Source organism: Dioscorea cayenensis, unplaced genomic scaffold (assembly GCF_009730915.1).
Source record: "Dioscorea cayenensis subsp. rotundata cultivar TDr96_F1 unplaced genomic scaffold, TDr96_F1_v2_PseudoChromosome.rev07_lg8_w22 25.fasta BLBR01001131.1, whole genome shotgun sequence".
Taxonomy (NCBI): domain Eukaryota; kingdom Viridiplantae; phylum Streptophyta; class Magnoliopsida; order Dioscoreales; family Dioscoreaceae; genus Dioscorea; species Dioscorea cayenensis.
This window is the reverse complement of record NW_024087522.1, coordinates 57306-70632: the sequence shown is the minus strand read 5'-3', so window position 1 is coordinate 70632 and position 13327 is coordinate 57306. Positions and strand designations below refer to the sequence as shown.

At 34.6% G+C, this 13327-nt stretch overlaps 1 pseudogene; it reads left to right on the top strand.

Annotated features, from left to right (window-relative positions):
- Positions 1 to 4498: 4498 nt before the first annotated feature.
- LOC120255680 lies at positions 4499 to 13052 on the top strand (annotated as a pseudogene).
- The last annotated feature ends 275 nt before the right edge of the window (positions 13053 to 13327 follow it).

Sequence of the window (13327 nt, the reverse complement as noted above, 5' to 3'; positions counted from 1 at the left end):
TCCTTAATGGTCACTTCAATGTTCTTGTTTTGGACAATGACAAACAAGAGTACAAGCATTATTCTTCAGGCGAGAGTGAGGAGTACGACAGAGACACCATCGACATGGTAAATTACATGCTAAATAGAGCACACACATCGTAGTTTCTTAATAGGAATTCTAACTTGAAATTGTATTTCTTGACGGCGAAAACTATTCGAGAATTGTGTCGAGATGGAGTTCTGCGAGAGAGTGATGACCTCGTAGCCCCTAATTCATGACATTGACACTCCAAGACAAAAACGAGAAAGTGTCGACTGCGCAGTATATGTCATGCTGTTTATTGAATAAATACTTGATGATGAAAAGCTATAGCTACTGCATATTGGCATCCCTTGTTTCAGACTAAAGTATGTCACATGCATACTTATGGAAGCGAGTGCAACTGACATTAGTGAGAAAGCCGATATATCAATTTGGGGGCAAAACATTAAGCCTGTTTATAATGCACTTTCATGCTAACTTATTCTTTTCCACTAACTAATTTCATTTTATAATGTAAATATCATAGTCTCCGTTTAAATATCTTCGTCTATGTTTAAAGATATACAATTAGCATGTAAATATCATCGTTTCCGCTTAAATTTATGTTTATTTAAATTTCTATTTAAATATCACAGGGGTCGGACGCTTGTGACTCGATTCACTTCCATCTAGGATGCCCAGGTTTGATTTGTCATGTTAATATCGTTGTTTCTTTTTAACTATTAATTTTTTTGTTTAAGTATCAATGTTTCTGTTTAACTTTCAGTGTTTATGTTTAAATATCATCATTTCTTTTTAAATTTGTGTTTATTTACAAAAATGATTTTCATAAATAACGAGCAAAATGTACAGTATTATGCGATAGTTTGTAACTAACATTTGTAACTAATATAAGTTGTCCTCCATGATTATGACCAGACTTATAGTAGCGACTGCAACGTAATTCGCGGACCTCGAATGCTTGCAACTTGATCCTCCTCCATCTAGGACGCCCAGGCTGCCTTCTCGTGACAAGCAGACTCAAACACAGTTCTCAATTGTCGTCCATAGGCTTGTCATAGTCAGGTATGGGAAAAATAGCTTCCTGATACGCCAACTTGTAATTGTCGACGGTGAAATAGCTGCTAATAAATCGATGAATATTTGTGTCTGTCTGCATTATTGCAGCACAAGCGTGTTTGCACGAGATACCATAAACTAGCCACCTGTGATACGAACAAGTTTTACCTGATAGATCAACAGAGTTGTTGCACTAGTCAATCACTTCATAATAGTCATCAACACGATGACCAACATGAAGATTTTAGCTTTTCGCCACAAGTTCCTCTACCTTCTTACATATGTCAGGGCATAAGCATGTCTCCCATTTGTTCCCTTGCTCATAGTGGATGCATAACATACGCATCAGCTTGAACCTGTATGAACTAGAACACATATAATTAAACATTGTAAGTCATTGTTAAGCTAAGAAACTTTAATTGAAACAGAAACAAACAAGCTTAAATGATGAATAAATAGAGTTAATTAAAGACCCTGAAATTTAAACAGAAACAAAAAATGTTAAATGATAACAAAAACAAGTTAAACGAAGACCTTGAAATTTAAATAGAAACAAACAGGTTTAAATAATAACAACTAATATTCAGCATTAAATAAAATTAACATTCAAATACCGTATGGAGTCGACCATTTTTGTCACCGCTAAATGCCGAGCTTCTATGATCCACGCATTGAATGATTCTGCTACATTTAAATACATCTCACACCCAACATTCACCTCTGAACAAATAATTTGACCAATGTGACATATCTGATTTATGAAGCAACCAGTGATAGGCATCGGGTGATGTGGCATACAGTTCATTCACTGAATCATCAAATTTTTTAGCTGTGGATGCATATGCAATATGAAAGTATATGGACCAACACTCCTCTTTCAATGCCTTCCTAAGTCTAACATTGCCTTTTATAAAATTAGCCTCAAAGTGTCGAAGATATTATGCATGTGGGGAAGAAGGGAAGACCCTGGCAATGACATTCACAAGGCCCTTAGACCTGTCCAACACAAATATAATAATCTCTTCATAATCTCCATCGTATAAAGCATCACCTAATTTGGAAATGAACCATGTCCAATTGGTATCAGTCTCGTTGTCAATAATACTGAAGTCCACGTGGAAAAAATCATTGTTTCCATCTTTGCCTGTGGCACCCAATAGAGTACCCCGATATTTTCTAAGAATTTTGGTACCGTAAAGAAACAACAACTGCCTGCAACCCTTCTTGAATCCCATGATACACGCATGGAAAGAAAAGAATGCATGTTTAAAATGCTCATCATCTCTTTCCACAATCGCAATACTACCAGGGTTTGTCTCAACCACCTTATCCACATACTAAAGCAATAAATCATAGCTGGAGATCTCGCTGCCGTCGAGGCTCACCCGGGTATACTCTTTACCTAACCAAGCTTTCTTATGTGGAATGTAGGCACCATGTTCTCGTAATATGTCCTTATGAATGTCGATGACCCTATACAAGGGCTGGTCTTTAAGCTTCTGAATCACACGTGCGCTTACCCATTTTTTGGATGCTTTCGAATGCTTTCGGATGTGACACCGAGCCAATTCCACCACCATAACTGTTTGATAAGTGCATTATCTTAATTTTGAAAGTATTTTTATTGTATTCCTTTGATGCATGAAGGCACCATTCACAACCAATGGCAACGCATTCTACAGTGACCAGGTGTTTTCATTCTTTATGAATTTGAAGTCAAAATTCATCTTGATTGCCAAATTTCAAAATGCATCTCTGAAATGGTCAGTGCCTAGAAAACATTGTCCGATATCCAATGACAAAACTTCTGATTAATCTGATGAGGAAAAAAGACCTGCCACATTGTTAGGGTTGCCCTAAGGTGGAACGGATATGCTCGCAGAATCCGAATATTTGCTAAAATCAAAGAACTTTACAACGAGAATAAATTTTAAGTGGAAAGTCGATAATTTTAAATGAAAAAAAATATTTTAAACTGAAACTGGATAATTTTAAGTGGAATCAGGGACAGAGATAACTAAGCAAACATAAGGTATTCTGTTAGAAAGAGATATTTTTAAACATAACATTTTAAATGGAAACTGGATAAGTTTAAGATGAAACAACGATAGGGATAACTAAGAAAACATAAGTTTTAAGTTGAAACTAGAATAATTAAGCGAAAACATATACTTTTAAATGAAAAATGGGACAATTAATCAATAATTAATTTGTGAAACTATGTAAACATAAAGGAGAAGAACTTTACAACAAGAAGAAATCATTGTCAGTAGAAGAAATCTTAACCATGAGATCAACTGCAGTGCATTTAAAGAGGGCGTACACGTGACACATGCGCTGGAAGTCAACCTCATTTTCTATTGGACAAACCATTTTATGTGCATCAAGTGTGATAAACTTCACCCTGACACAGGAAACATCGAGACCCCATCACTCACATATCTCAGCTAACACTGATTCCCAAGAAGTCAGCGTCGTGAACATTAACACTTGTCTCTCTCCTTTATATCTAGCAATAGCACAAAAACTCTCTATAGTAAACCTACATAAAAATAAATTGTTACTCTCTCTCCCAGGTGATCAAGGCCAGGGTAAGGAAGAGATTGTCATCTTATTGGGCAACGGGCAAAACTCCAACGCAACAAATGGGATGAATTGAAAAACTCGAAGACTCCAAGGTGATAAAAGTCTCCCAAAGTTTGTTTACGAAAAAGGAAAAAAGAATGCAAAAAGGTTGGACATTATGTGATTGGGTGGTGTTTTTTCCACCATTTCCAAGGGCAACGATGGAATTTCACAACATGGACCTAGTTGGAGTGACCTACAGGGGCAAAAAAAAAGTGAAACAATATTGGAAGGGTTGTCTGAGGGTATTCATAACCTACAGGGGTTTCTTGGTAAGTTTTGAAATTTCTGGAAGGTAAACAGTAATTTTTTCCTAAAAAAATTCATCTCGTTTTTAAAGTCGGTTTAAAATAACTGAATCTAAAAATCAAATTTCATACACGATTATTCTCTTGCCTTCTTCATTTGCTCGAACGGTGACCCCAACGAGAGTTGATATCAGAGATCTAAGCACCACGACTCCCTTTCCCCTCCCTTTCCTCATAGCAAGATCAACTCTCTCCGAAACCCTAACCCTAATCCCAGCCCAACTCCTCCTCTAGCTATAGCAGTTAGTTCTTCAGCGATGATGAGATTCACACCGATTTCTTCAACTAAACCTCTTCTCTCACCCTTAACAATTGTGATGATGAAGATGATGACAGTGATGAGATCGAAACCCTAATTTCCTTCTCCACTGACTCATCGAACGACATTAATCTCAGGAAGGAGGTGGAGAAATTGATGGTCAAGGAGAGCTTCACTGTGGTGAAGAGATCTAATGATCCGATACTCCGATTTTCGGTGATCCATGGCGGAGATGATTACAGAGAAGGAGCTGTACAAGCCCCCTGCTCTAGAGGAGCTCTTGCATTGCCTTCTCTCTCTCAATTCTTGCAATCACCACCGCACCATCATCTCCACCTTCTCTGAGATCTGGGATGCTCTCTTTCTGACCACCATCGCTGGCAAGCAACACCCTTGAGATCATTGTTCTTCTCCTCATTTTTGCTCTTATACTCCCATACTTCTATAAAAATACTATGTTTTAACAATAGTAATAGAAGAGGTTGGCATCAATGCTCAAAGAAGTCGGCGGACTCATTTGTGCATTTTCCTCATCGACCACGACTGCAAGGATTCTAGATATCAATGTCTTTAGGGCCAAGAAAGGCTTCGATTTTGAGCGCTTCCATGAGTCTCAGTGGCACCGTTTTGCCAATGTTGAGGTCATTGACGAGATCATCAGCCTTGACAAAGAATGGCGGTTGTATATGCATCCCCCACTTCCTCTCTTCTTAACTCTATGGTTAACTCTTCTCGTTTCGATCTTGGTGTTTGGTTAGATTAATTTGAGTTGGAGAATCTCAGAAAAGACTTCAATCAAATCAACAAGGAGGTTGCAGGTCTCAAAATTGTGGGTTTCTTTGTCGTTCTAAGCTGTGATTTGGGGTAAATTTGGTGTTTTGATTGTTTGATTGTTGTAGGTTAAGGAGGATGCGACGGAGATGATAAACAACACTAATGGGAACAAGAAATTGACTACAGAGAAGGAGATTGAGGTTCAATAAGAGAAGGCTGCGCTTGATTCTAAGTTTGAGACAATTGGAAATCTTGTGCATGACTCTATTCCTATTAGCAATGACGAGGTTCACCTATGAGCAGACATCTTGCTTTTCATTCTTTTGATGTTTATTGTGTTTTGTGGACACTGATTTGACTATGTTTTTCAGGCAAACAATGAAATAGTTCGAGTATGGGTTGATAGGCATATGGAAGACAAGTTAAAGAATCATGTTGATCTTGTCAAGCTTCTTGACATTGCTGATCTTGAGAAAGGTATGCTTAATTGCAACAAAGTTGTAATTCAACCTAGTTGTTTACACTATTGACTATGCCTCATTTGGCAACTTAATTTTTTTTTTTGCTTAGGTGTCCATTTCAAAACTGCATTTTTATGCCTTTCTACCATAGTAATTACATTTTATAATGTTATGGCGAGTGTATTTGTTTTTCCTATAATTTGTGCTATTCGATCTGCTACAATTGCACATTGTGATTCATTGCACACATCAAGAATTTCAAAAGTTTGTTTGTGATTCACTGCGCTTTTATTATGATTCATTGTGATTTATTGGCTTAAGCAACCTATTAGACTTCTTTAGAAATATGAAAAAAAAAGGATTTTTTGCAGTTAAAGTATGAATTTGTCTTTCGCTTAGTTTCATAAGAAAGATTAGACTTAGGTTCTAGTGAAGGATGAGGATAACTCATATTGGAATCACCAGTTTCGATATTATAGTGAGACACTCAAATTAGTGTGTGTGTGTGTGTGTGTGTGTGTGTGTGTGTTTAAAATAATTATATTTTCTATTCATTGGTTTGCAGTAGTCTTTTTAAGAGGAATTTTTGGTTGGAGGATAATACAAGAAGCATGGATATGCTTCATTAGTAAATTGTGTTTCATTTCAATGTCATAATACATTGTAGTATTTCAGTAATTCCTATCTTATTGTGTTTCATTAGTAAATTATGTTTCATTTCATTGCAGGAACAATACCTTTTTTTTTCTTGTGTTTTGTTTACCTATTTTAGTATTTCAGTAATTCCTATCTTATAAAGGCTAAGAAGGCTAGTGATGTCCCTTCTCTTTTCTATTCTTTTTTCCTTTTTCTCATTCTGTTTGTAGTTTGTATTATGGCTTTTCAGTATAAAAAAAATTTGCTATATTCTTCTTTCTTGTGGATTAAGTTGGTGCTTCTTGTGAAAATGTGATTATCTATTGACTGCTTGATGTGCAAGATGTAATTTTGAGAATTTTTTTTAGTTATTATTGGGAGGCTTTTTGTTGCCTCTTGCGTTTGTTGATTGTTCATTGTGTGCCTATGGGGGTGGGCGTAGGGTGTAGGGTGTTCCCTTTTATCTTTTCCTTGACTTCTCCGAGATGTATGTTATTCCTTCCTATATGTTTTTATTGCCTGATGATTATGGAGATGTAGTTTCTGCTACATCTAAGGATTTATTGTTGTTACGTGAATCTGATCATGTTTTCAAATATTATTTTATTATTTATACTAAGTCTTAGGATTTTCTTGGATTTCTTATTAGTGAGGAATAATTGATGCCCATATATTACCGTATTTTTGCAATATGGGACACAATGGTGCACAAACAGGTAAGATTAATTGAATTGCATTGGAAGTGGAGATCTAAATAGTATTTCAAATTTTGTTTTCGCCCATAATCATCTTAACATTTACTTGCATGACAAAATTTTAAAATTTATCAAATTTGATTCTTTTAGAGCTAAGAGACATACACGTCTTGCCGACAATTTGATATTGAGCTAGGAAGCATAACAAATATTAGCTATTATAAATGTATTGCTTCATTTTTTTGGACTTTTATATGTTTATGAGATCTTTTCCTTTTAATACATCTTGGATTATTTTTAATTCATGCCTTTCATTTGTATACATACCGATTATGATTGAAGTTGCCCTAGTGGATTATGGAATTGAATTGTATGTTTCTATGAATTAAGATTTCCTGTTAATAAATACAATCATGAGTAAATTAGAATTAAGAATGAGCTTCCTCTTCCAGAGCTGGAGATGCACTTTTACATGTTTGTAGTGATATTTTTGATTGATCAAAAGAATTATAATGAGGTAACTCTTTTCATGGTTATTACTATTTTTTGATTGGTCACTTTTACATGGATGAGTTTACTCATTTTCTTGTCTTATTTTTCCTAGGCTAAAGCTTGTTCCTCTGCAAGCATTGCACGCCTAAAGAACATAAACGGAACTGTTGATGCTTTAGCCTCTAGCCTGTATTTCTATTATTCTTACAACTACAAACTTTCGGATAGTCTTGCTAAAATTCATGGGTGAGAAAGAAAGACTTTGATTTTTTTTCACAAGCTGGCTTGTAATATCCAATAAACTTGAGTGAATTTTACTTAATTTCAGTCTATTAAAGTTAATGTGGCTTCACCAGCACTAATTTTTAATTTTTTTTACCATGAAACTCGTTGAGTTGCACCGCATGGCCACCCTAAGATGTGATGAACTTGGTCAAGTTTGTCATGTTGATAAGTGCTTGTATATGCATATTATTGAGCATGTTTAACTTATAATGAGCATTGCTTTTATCAAGTTTTATGGCTCATTTGTGTGTTTTTGTGTTCTTTTTGTGTATTCAGGGTTGTGGAGGCAGTATAAGAAGAAAGGAAGCAAAAATAGGTCATGAACGCAGGTTTTGAGGATTCTCTTATGTGGAACAAGTGTCAAGACATGAGCCGTGATCAAACACATGAGGGTGTGTGCCAACTTCCAAGAATGTGCAAATCTATCTACAAATTGGAAGGGCACAAAGGCAGTTACAAACTCATATTCCAGCTTATGCAGAGTTTTTGAGAGCGTCATTCGACATGACCTACTGTACGGGTGTGCGCCCAACTGTGTGACCTCAATAGAAAAAAGGTATTCGGGATCATTGTAGTAGTTAATGCAACAATCACTGTAACAAAGTACTATTCATGAGGTATCGTAGCTGTTACTGTTCGCAAACGTCAAAATTCAAAAAAACAAAGAATCCACACGCCCTTGTGAAAATTCCAAATGAGCGTGTGAAATCCCAATTTCAGCATTATAAAAGCCGGCATCAAAGAGTTATTTGGGAGTATTTTTCCTATCTTTGGGAGAGAGTGTGGCTAGGGTTTGGAGAAGGTTTTCGCTAGGTTTTGGAGCATTTCTAGCATGTTTGATATCAATTTCCTTCGAAGGAGAGTTATTGGGGAGCTTTTGACGGCATTATTTCGGTGAGGTGTGTCCTATGCTCGATGGAGGAATCCTTGGAGAATGAGAAACGGCTCTTGGAGGCCATCATCACGGACAACAAGAGGGTTATTTTTATGTACAATTTGCATTTATCTTTGATTTATTCTTTGATTTTGTATTGCTCCATGGAGATCTAAACCCCTAGTGGGTGTTTGAACTTGTAAACCCTAGGATATTTTTGTTTCATTGTTTTTTATTATGTTTCTTTCAATTGAGTTTTCAATTGAGTTTCAATCTTGAATGCTTATGGTTTGATTTTCCCTTAGAGTGACACTAAGATTGAGAATCCATCTAGTCACCCTTTTGTCGAGCGACCATCACCATTACGGTTAGACTTAGCAAGATTGAAGAGAGTTGAGAGGGTGAGTCGAGAGGTAGCAGAGCGTCCCCTTTTCCTTCTTATGTGATTTATCCTACCTCCACATTCGAAGAGTTCTTTGTAATCACAATAGAGTGAAGTGTTGATAGATCTCCTCCACTGGGGCTTAATTGCACATGCGCAATAAAGTGAAGTGTTGAAAGATCCCTTCCGCTGGGGCTTAGTTGTGATTAGGGGTCTTTTGCTTGGACCAAATGGTTAGATCTAGATCTGGGAATAAGATTTATTAGTTGAAATCCCTAGAACCCCAAGCAATTCCACGCAATATGAGGTGTTGAGAGTATTCCTTTCCTCGGGCATACGTAGAGGGCTAGTCACAGTTAACCTTAGATTTGGGACTATGTGCTTTTGGATTTACATGACTCTTTGAATCTTAATTAGGGAAGTATAATATTAGTCTTGTATGTGAAACAATAGTCTTAGGGGAGTACTGTTCAAGTACTCCGCTTTATCACTGAGTGTTTCTTCCTCTTTATCCTTTGTTTATTTTCTCGCCATTTTATTTTATAAATATTTTAAATATAATCACCAATTGATCATCACCTTAGCTAATTAGCAATACTACTTATTTCTAGAGTCTATTCCTTATGGATTCGACTACCCACCCCTTGGGTATTTTATTACTTCGATACTGGTGCACTTGCGGTACACACGCAACGGTGTGTCACATGTGGTTAAGTTTGGTGCCTTACTTAACTGGCCTTAACCGGGTTTTTGGTGAGATGCAAGAAACCCTTCTCAACTTACTGCTTTGCAACTACCTCCATTATAATTTATAGGCAGGCAGAAAAATTAAGGTCAAAAGCACCTTGCTTTTAGGCTTATTCAAACCAATAAGGCAAGACTGATTATTTTTTATTATGATTATGACCACCATTACTAATCTGTTAAATTATTTCTCTAGTTCAGTAAGTGTTATGCTGAACTTTCTAGGAGATACCTGCATGTAAGATCACCATTATCTTAAAATAGTATCACTATTGAAGGTAGTTACTTTGATATGATGCTAACACCATGTTTGGTTGGGGGATAATTACTATGCCCCCAACCAAATAACCTGGGATAAGTATAATTCATATTTTTATAAAAAAAATTTGAAATAAATATATTTAATAGTTACTTTTAAAAAATGTTTATTAAAAAGTTTTTCATTCCAACCCAAAATTTTAAAATAATTCTTTGAAGCCCAAATTTTTATCTGTTGACCGAACCCTCTAATTTTTTTAATTTTTTAATTTTTTTTGCATTTTTGCCGATATCCCTTTTAACCATCCAATTGGAGTATACAAATGCTAAGGAAAGGCTCCTGTAATTTTCTAGAAAGGCACCTGTTGCAGCCCGAGGTTTCCAAATTCAGTGCAACAAGTGGGCTGTCATAGTTCGCTTGCTTCTTGGGGAAGTTCTGGAGAGGACTGTCTTCATGTAGAAAGGTATGAAGAAGGCATTGACACCCTACTTTGAACTAACTAATGTGAGTTCTTTTCTTTTCCGGCGAGGAAGTTGAAGAAGAGGACCATGGAGGCTCTATAAGTGATTTCATTTTTTAAATTTTATCACAACTAAATGAATGCAACAAGAATCAGGTACCGTGTGTTGTTTTGATTTTGTTCACTTTTATAAATAGAAGATGTGTTAATTGTGGTGTTGAATTAACATTTGTTATTTTAAATTTTTTTAGAAAATTAGCTTGAATCGCTAGCTTTGGGTTTACTTGTGGTACTGTGTTCTTTTGTTTGATTTTTTTTTTTTTTAAATGTTTGGTGTATTGGTAGTCAGAGTTTAGATCAAAGTGTTTAAAATTATTTATCTGATTAACTTTGAATTTTTAGAATAGTGATACTGTACAAATTGAAAAAGATGAACATGCACATTAGGTAATAGAGCTAGCCCTGTTAGGTGAACCTCTTTAGCATTAACCACTCATTGTTACTGCTCAATGTTATGCTTCAATAGACTTTCTGCGACTATCAACAGTCCATACCATGTAAAGTTTCGTACATGTACAAAGTCCTTTCTAATGATTATTTAAGTGAATTATGTCCAAGCATTTGATAAGATCACTATTCAGTAGTTTGTGTCATACTTAACAGTGGTGGTTGGATTACTTAAGTTGATTTTTATTTCTTATTTTCATATTATTTTCTATATGTTGAGCTCCATAGTGTCCATGTGCAGGTCAAGAAGGTTGCCCAAGGAAGTTTTAATTCATTCAAAGCACTGTACAAGCTTTTTTTAGAAGAGTACGCATATGAAGGATTGCTAAAAGTTTATTCTTTTTCTCATTGGAAAGTATTAATTAAACAAGTTAGCTTCAATCACTAGACTTCAAATATTGATTATGATTTGGAAACAATTGCATGTTTGGTGCACCCACTCTCATTAAAACCATTTTCTCATTTGGCTATCTTAGCTTTCCGCCATGGAAGCTAAACACCTAATTTTATGAAATAGAAGCTTTTAGACAACATATTGTTCGGCCAACTGGGAAAACTGAAGCTTGACATATCATTTTTTTTTCTTTTTGTCAATGATATATGGATGCACTAATGACTGTGTCCTATTAGTAGGACACTAGTTTGTCTGTGACGAGCTGCCTCTTCACTTCTCTTCCTTCAACAATATTAAGACTAGTAGTTAGGTTTTTTAGCCAATCTATTTGGTAATCTGTATTTGCCTCATAAGGCTTGGATAATTTTTTTAGTTTAATTATTCTTGATTATGTATTTGTTGTTAGGTTCAAATTGGAGGAATGAACGATTGTATCTCATTTGTTTCCTTAGTGGACTAAAAAGCAATCATCTCAACATCCAAACCTATTGCTTGATAAGGTATTATTTCAAGTTAGTCTTCATTAATTGTGAACTACACAAATGGATTTACAAGAAAAATAATATTGTCGCGTAGAATTTTCTTCACTGGTTTATACTCTAGGAGAAAGGTTGTTGGAAACTCTTCTATGTTTCTTAATGCTTATTTGCACCATTTCCATTATCATTTTATATTATTTGTAGGCTTTTGGTATCTTTGCATCTAGAAATTTTAAAATAAATTAGAAGAAGTTCACTTAATATATAAAGATTCATACACTTTTCATATGCCATATCATGAAAAAAAGGTACCTATACGATCAAAACCAAGCTTATTAAATTAGCACTAAGAATATAAATTATTAAAAACTTCTTTAATTTCTTCAAAGCACTGTAAAGCATGTTTTGATAAACAATAACATAACTGTTTTGTTCTTAATGTTGTTAATTTCATTGGCTAAAAATTATTAAAAACTTCTTTGATTTCTTCAAAGCACTATAAAGCATGTTTTGATAAACAATAAACATAACTGTTTTGTTCTTAATGTTCTTATTATTTTGACATGTTGCTATGTTTGTTTAATTTTTTGTATACAGAATACCTTGCAATGATACCTCTATAAAATCACACAATGAAGAAGAAGAAAAGAAATTTTCTGATTCACAAAAATTTAGAGTTTGAGGTTTCAATGATCAAGTTGAAATTTCTCTAAACATACTTAAAAAAAAAAACTGAGAGCATACATCACATACATTCCCTTGGAAAAGTCATTTCTTTTCCTTTTGACTAACCTGACACCCAGCATGTGACTCACACACATTACACAACATAGTTTAATCTTGAATTTTCAAGATTAATCTTTTTGATCGTCAAAGTTTATGGATATACTTTGTTTATGGCTATATTTTGTTACTTGAATTTTCATCCATTGGTGTAAAGCACTTTTTCTTTTTTTGTAAAAATTTGATCTTGGGATGGTTTTCTCATCAAAGATGGTTCTTTTGTTGGAAAGTTCATATATTTGATGCTTGATTAATCTTTTTTATCGTCAAAGTTTGATCTTTTCCTATAGCAAGAAAGTAATGTACTGGTATTCTTGTATGATGTACTATTAAATGGTGTTGAGATTGCAGTGTGGTGTTCTCATCCTCTTTTTAGTTAAGGGAAAGGAAAACTTTATTTCATGGTTGTTTGATCTTTTGAGATGTTTAGGTCTTGATTGTGGATTAGTGAGTTTTGTATTGTTCCATATTTTTGATTTTTGATTGAACAAGATTGAATTTCTTTTACATGTTTTTGCAGATTTTGGAGAATTCATGTTAAAGATCTAGAGGGTTGAAGATGAAGAGGATGCATGAAGCTTTTTACTTTTTGTAATTAAGCCAAAAAAATATTTTGTAATAAAAGTAGACAAATAGTGTAAAATTTTTGACATTTTGTTATCAATCAAAATACAATGCACTTGAGCTCATTACTTGTTAATAAAAGTCAATGAAATTTAATTTATAAGTTAAATAAATTTATTTATTACTTTTTACATTTTGAATGTACTGAAAGATTAATGTTTTTGATTTACAGGTTAAACAAATTTATATATTATTAGTAGGAA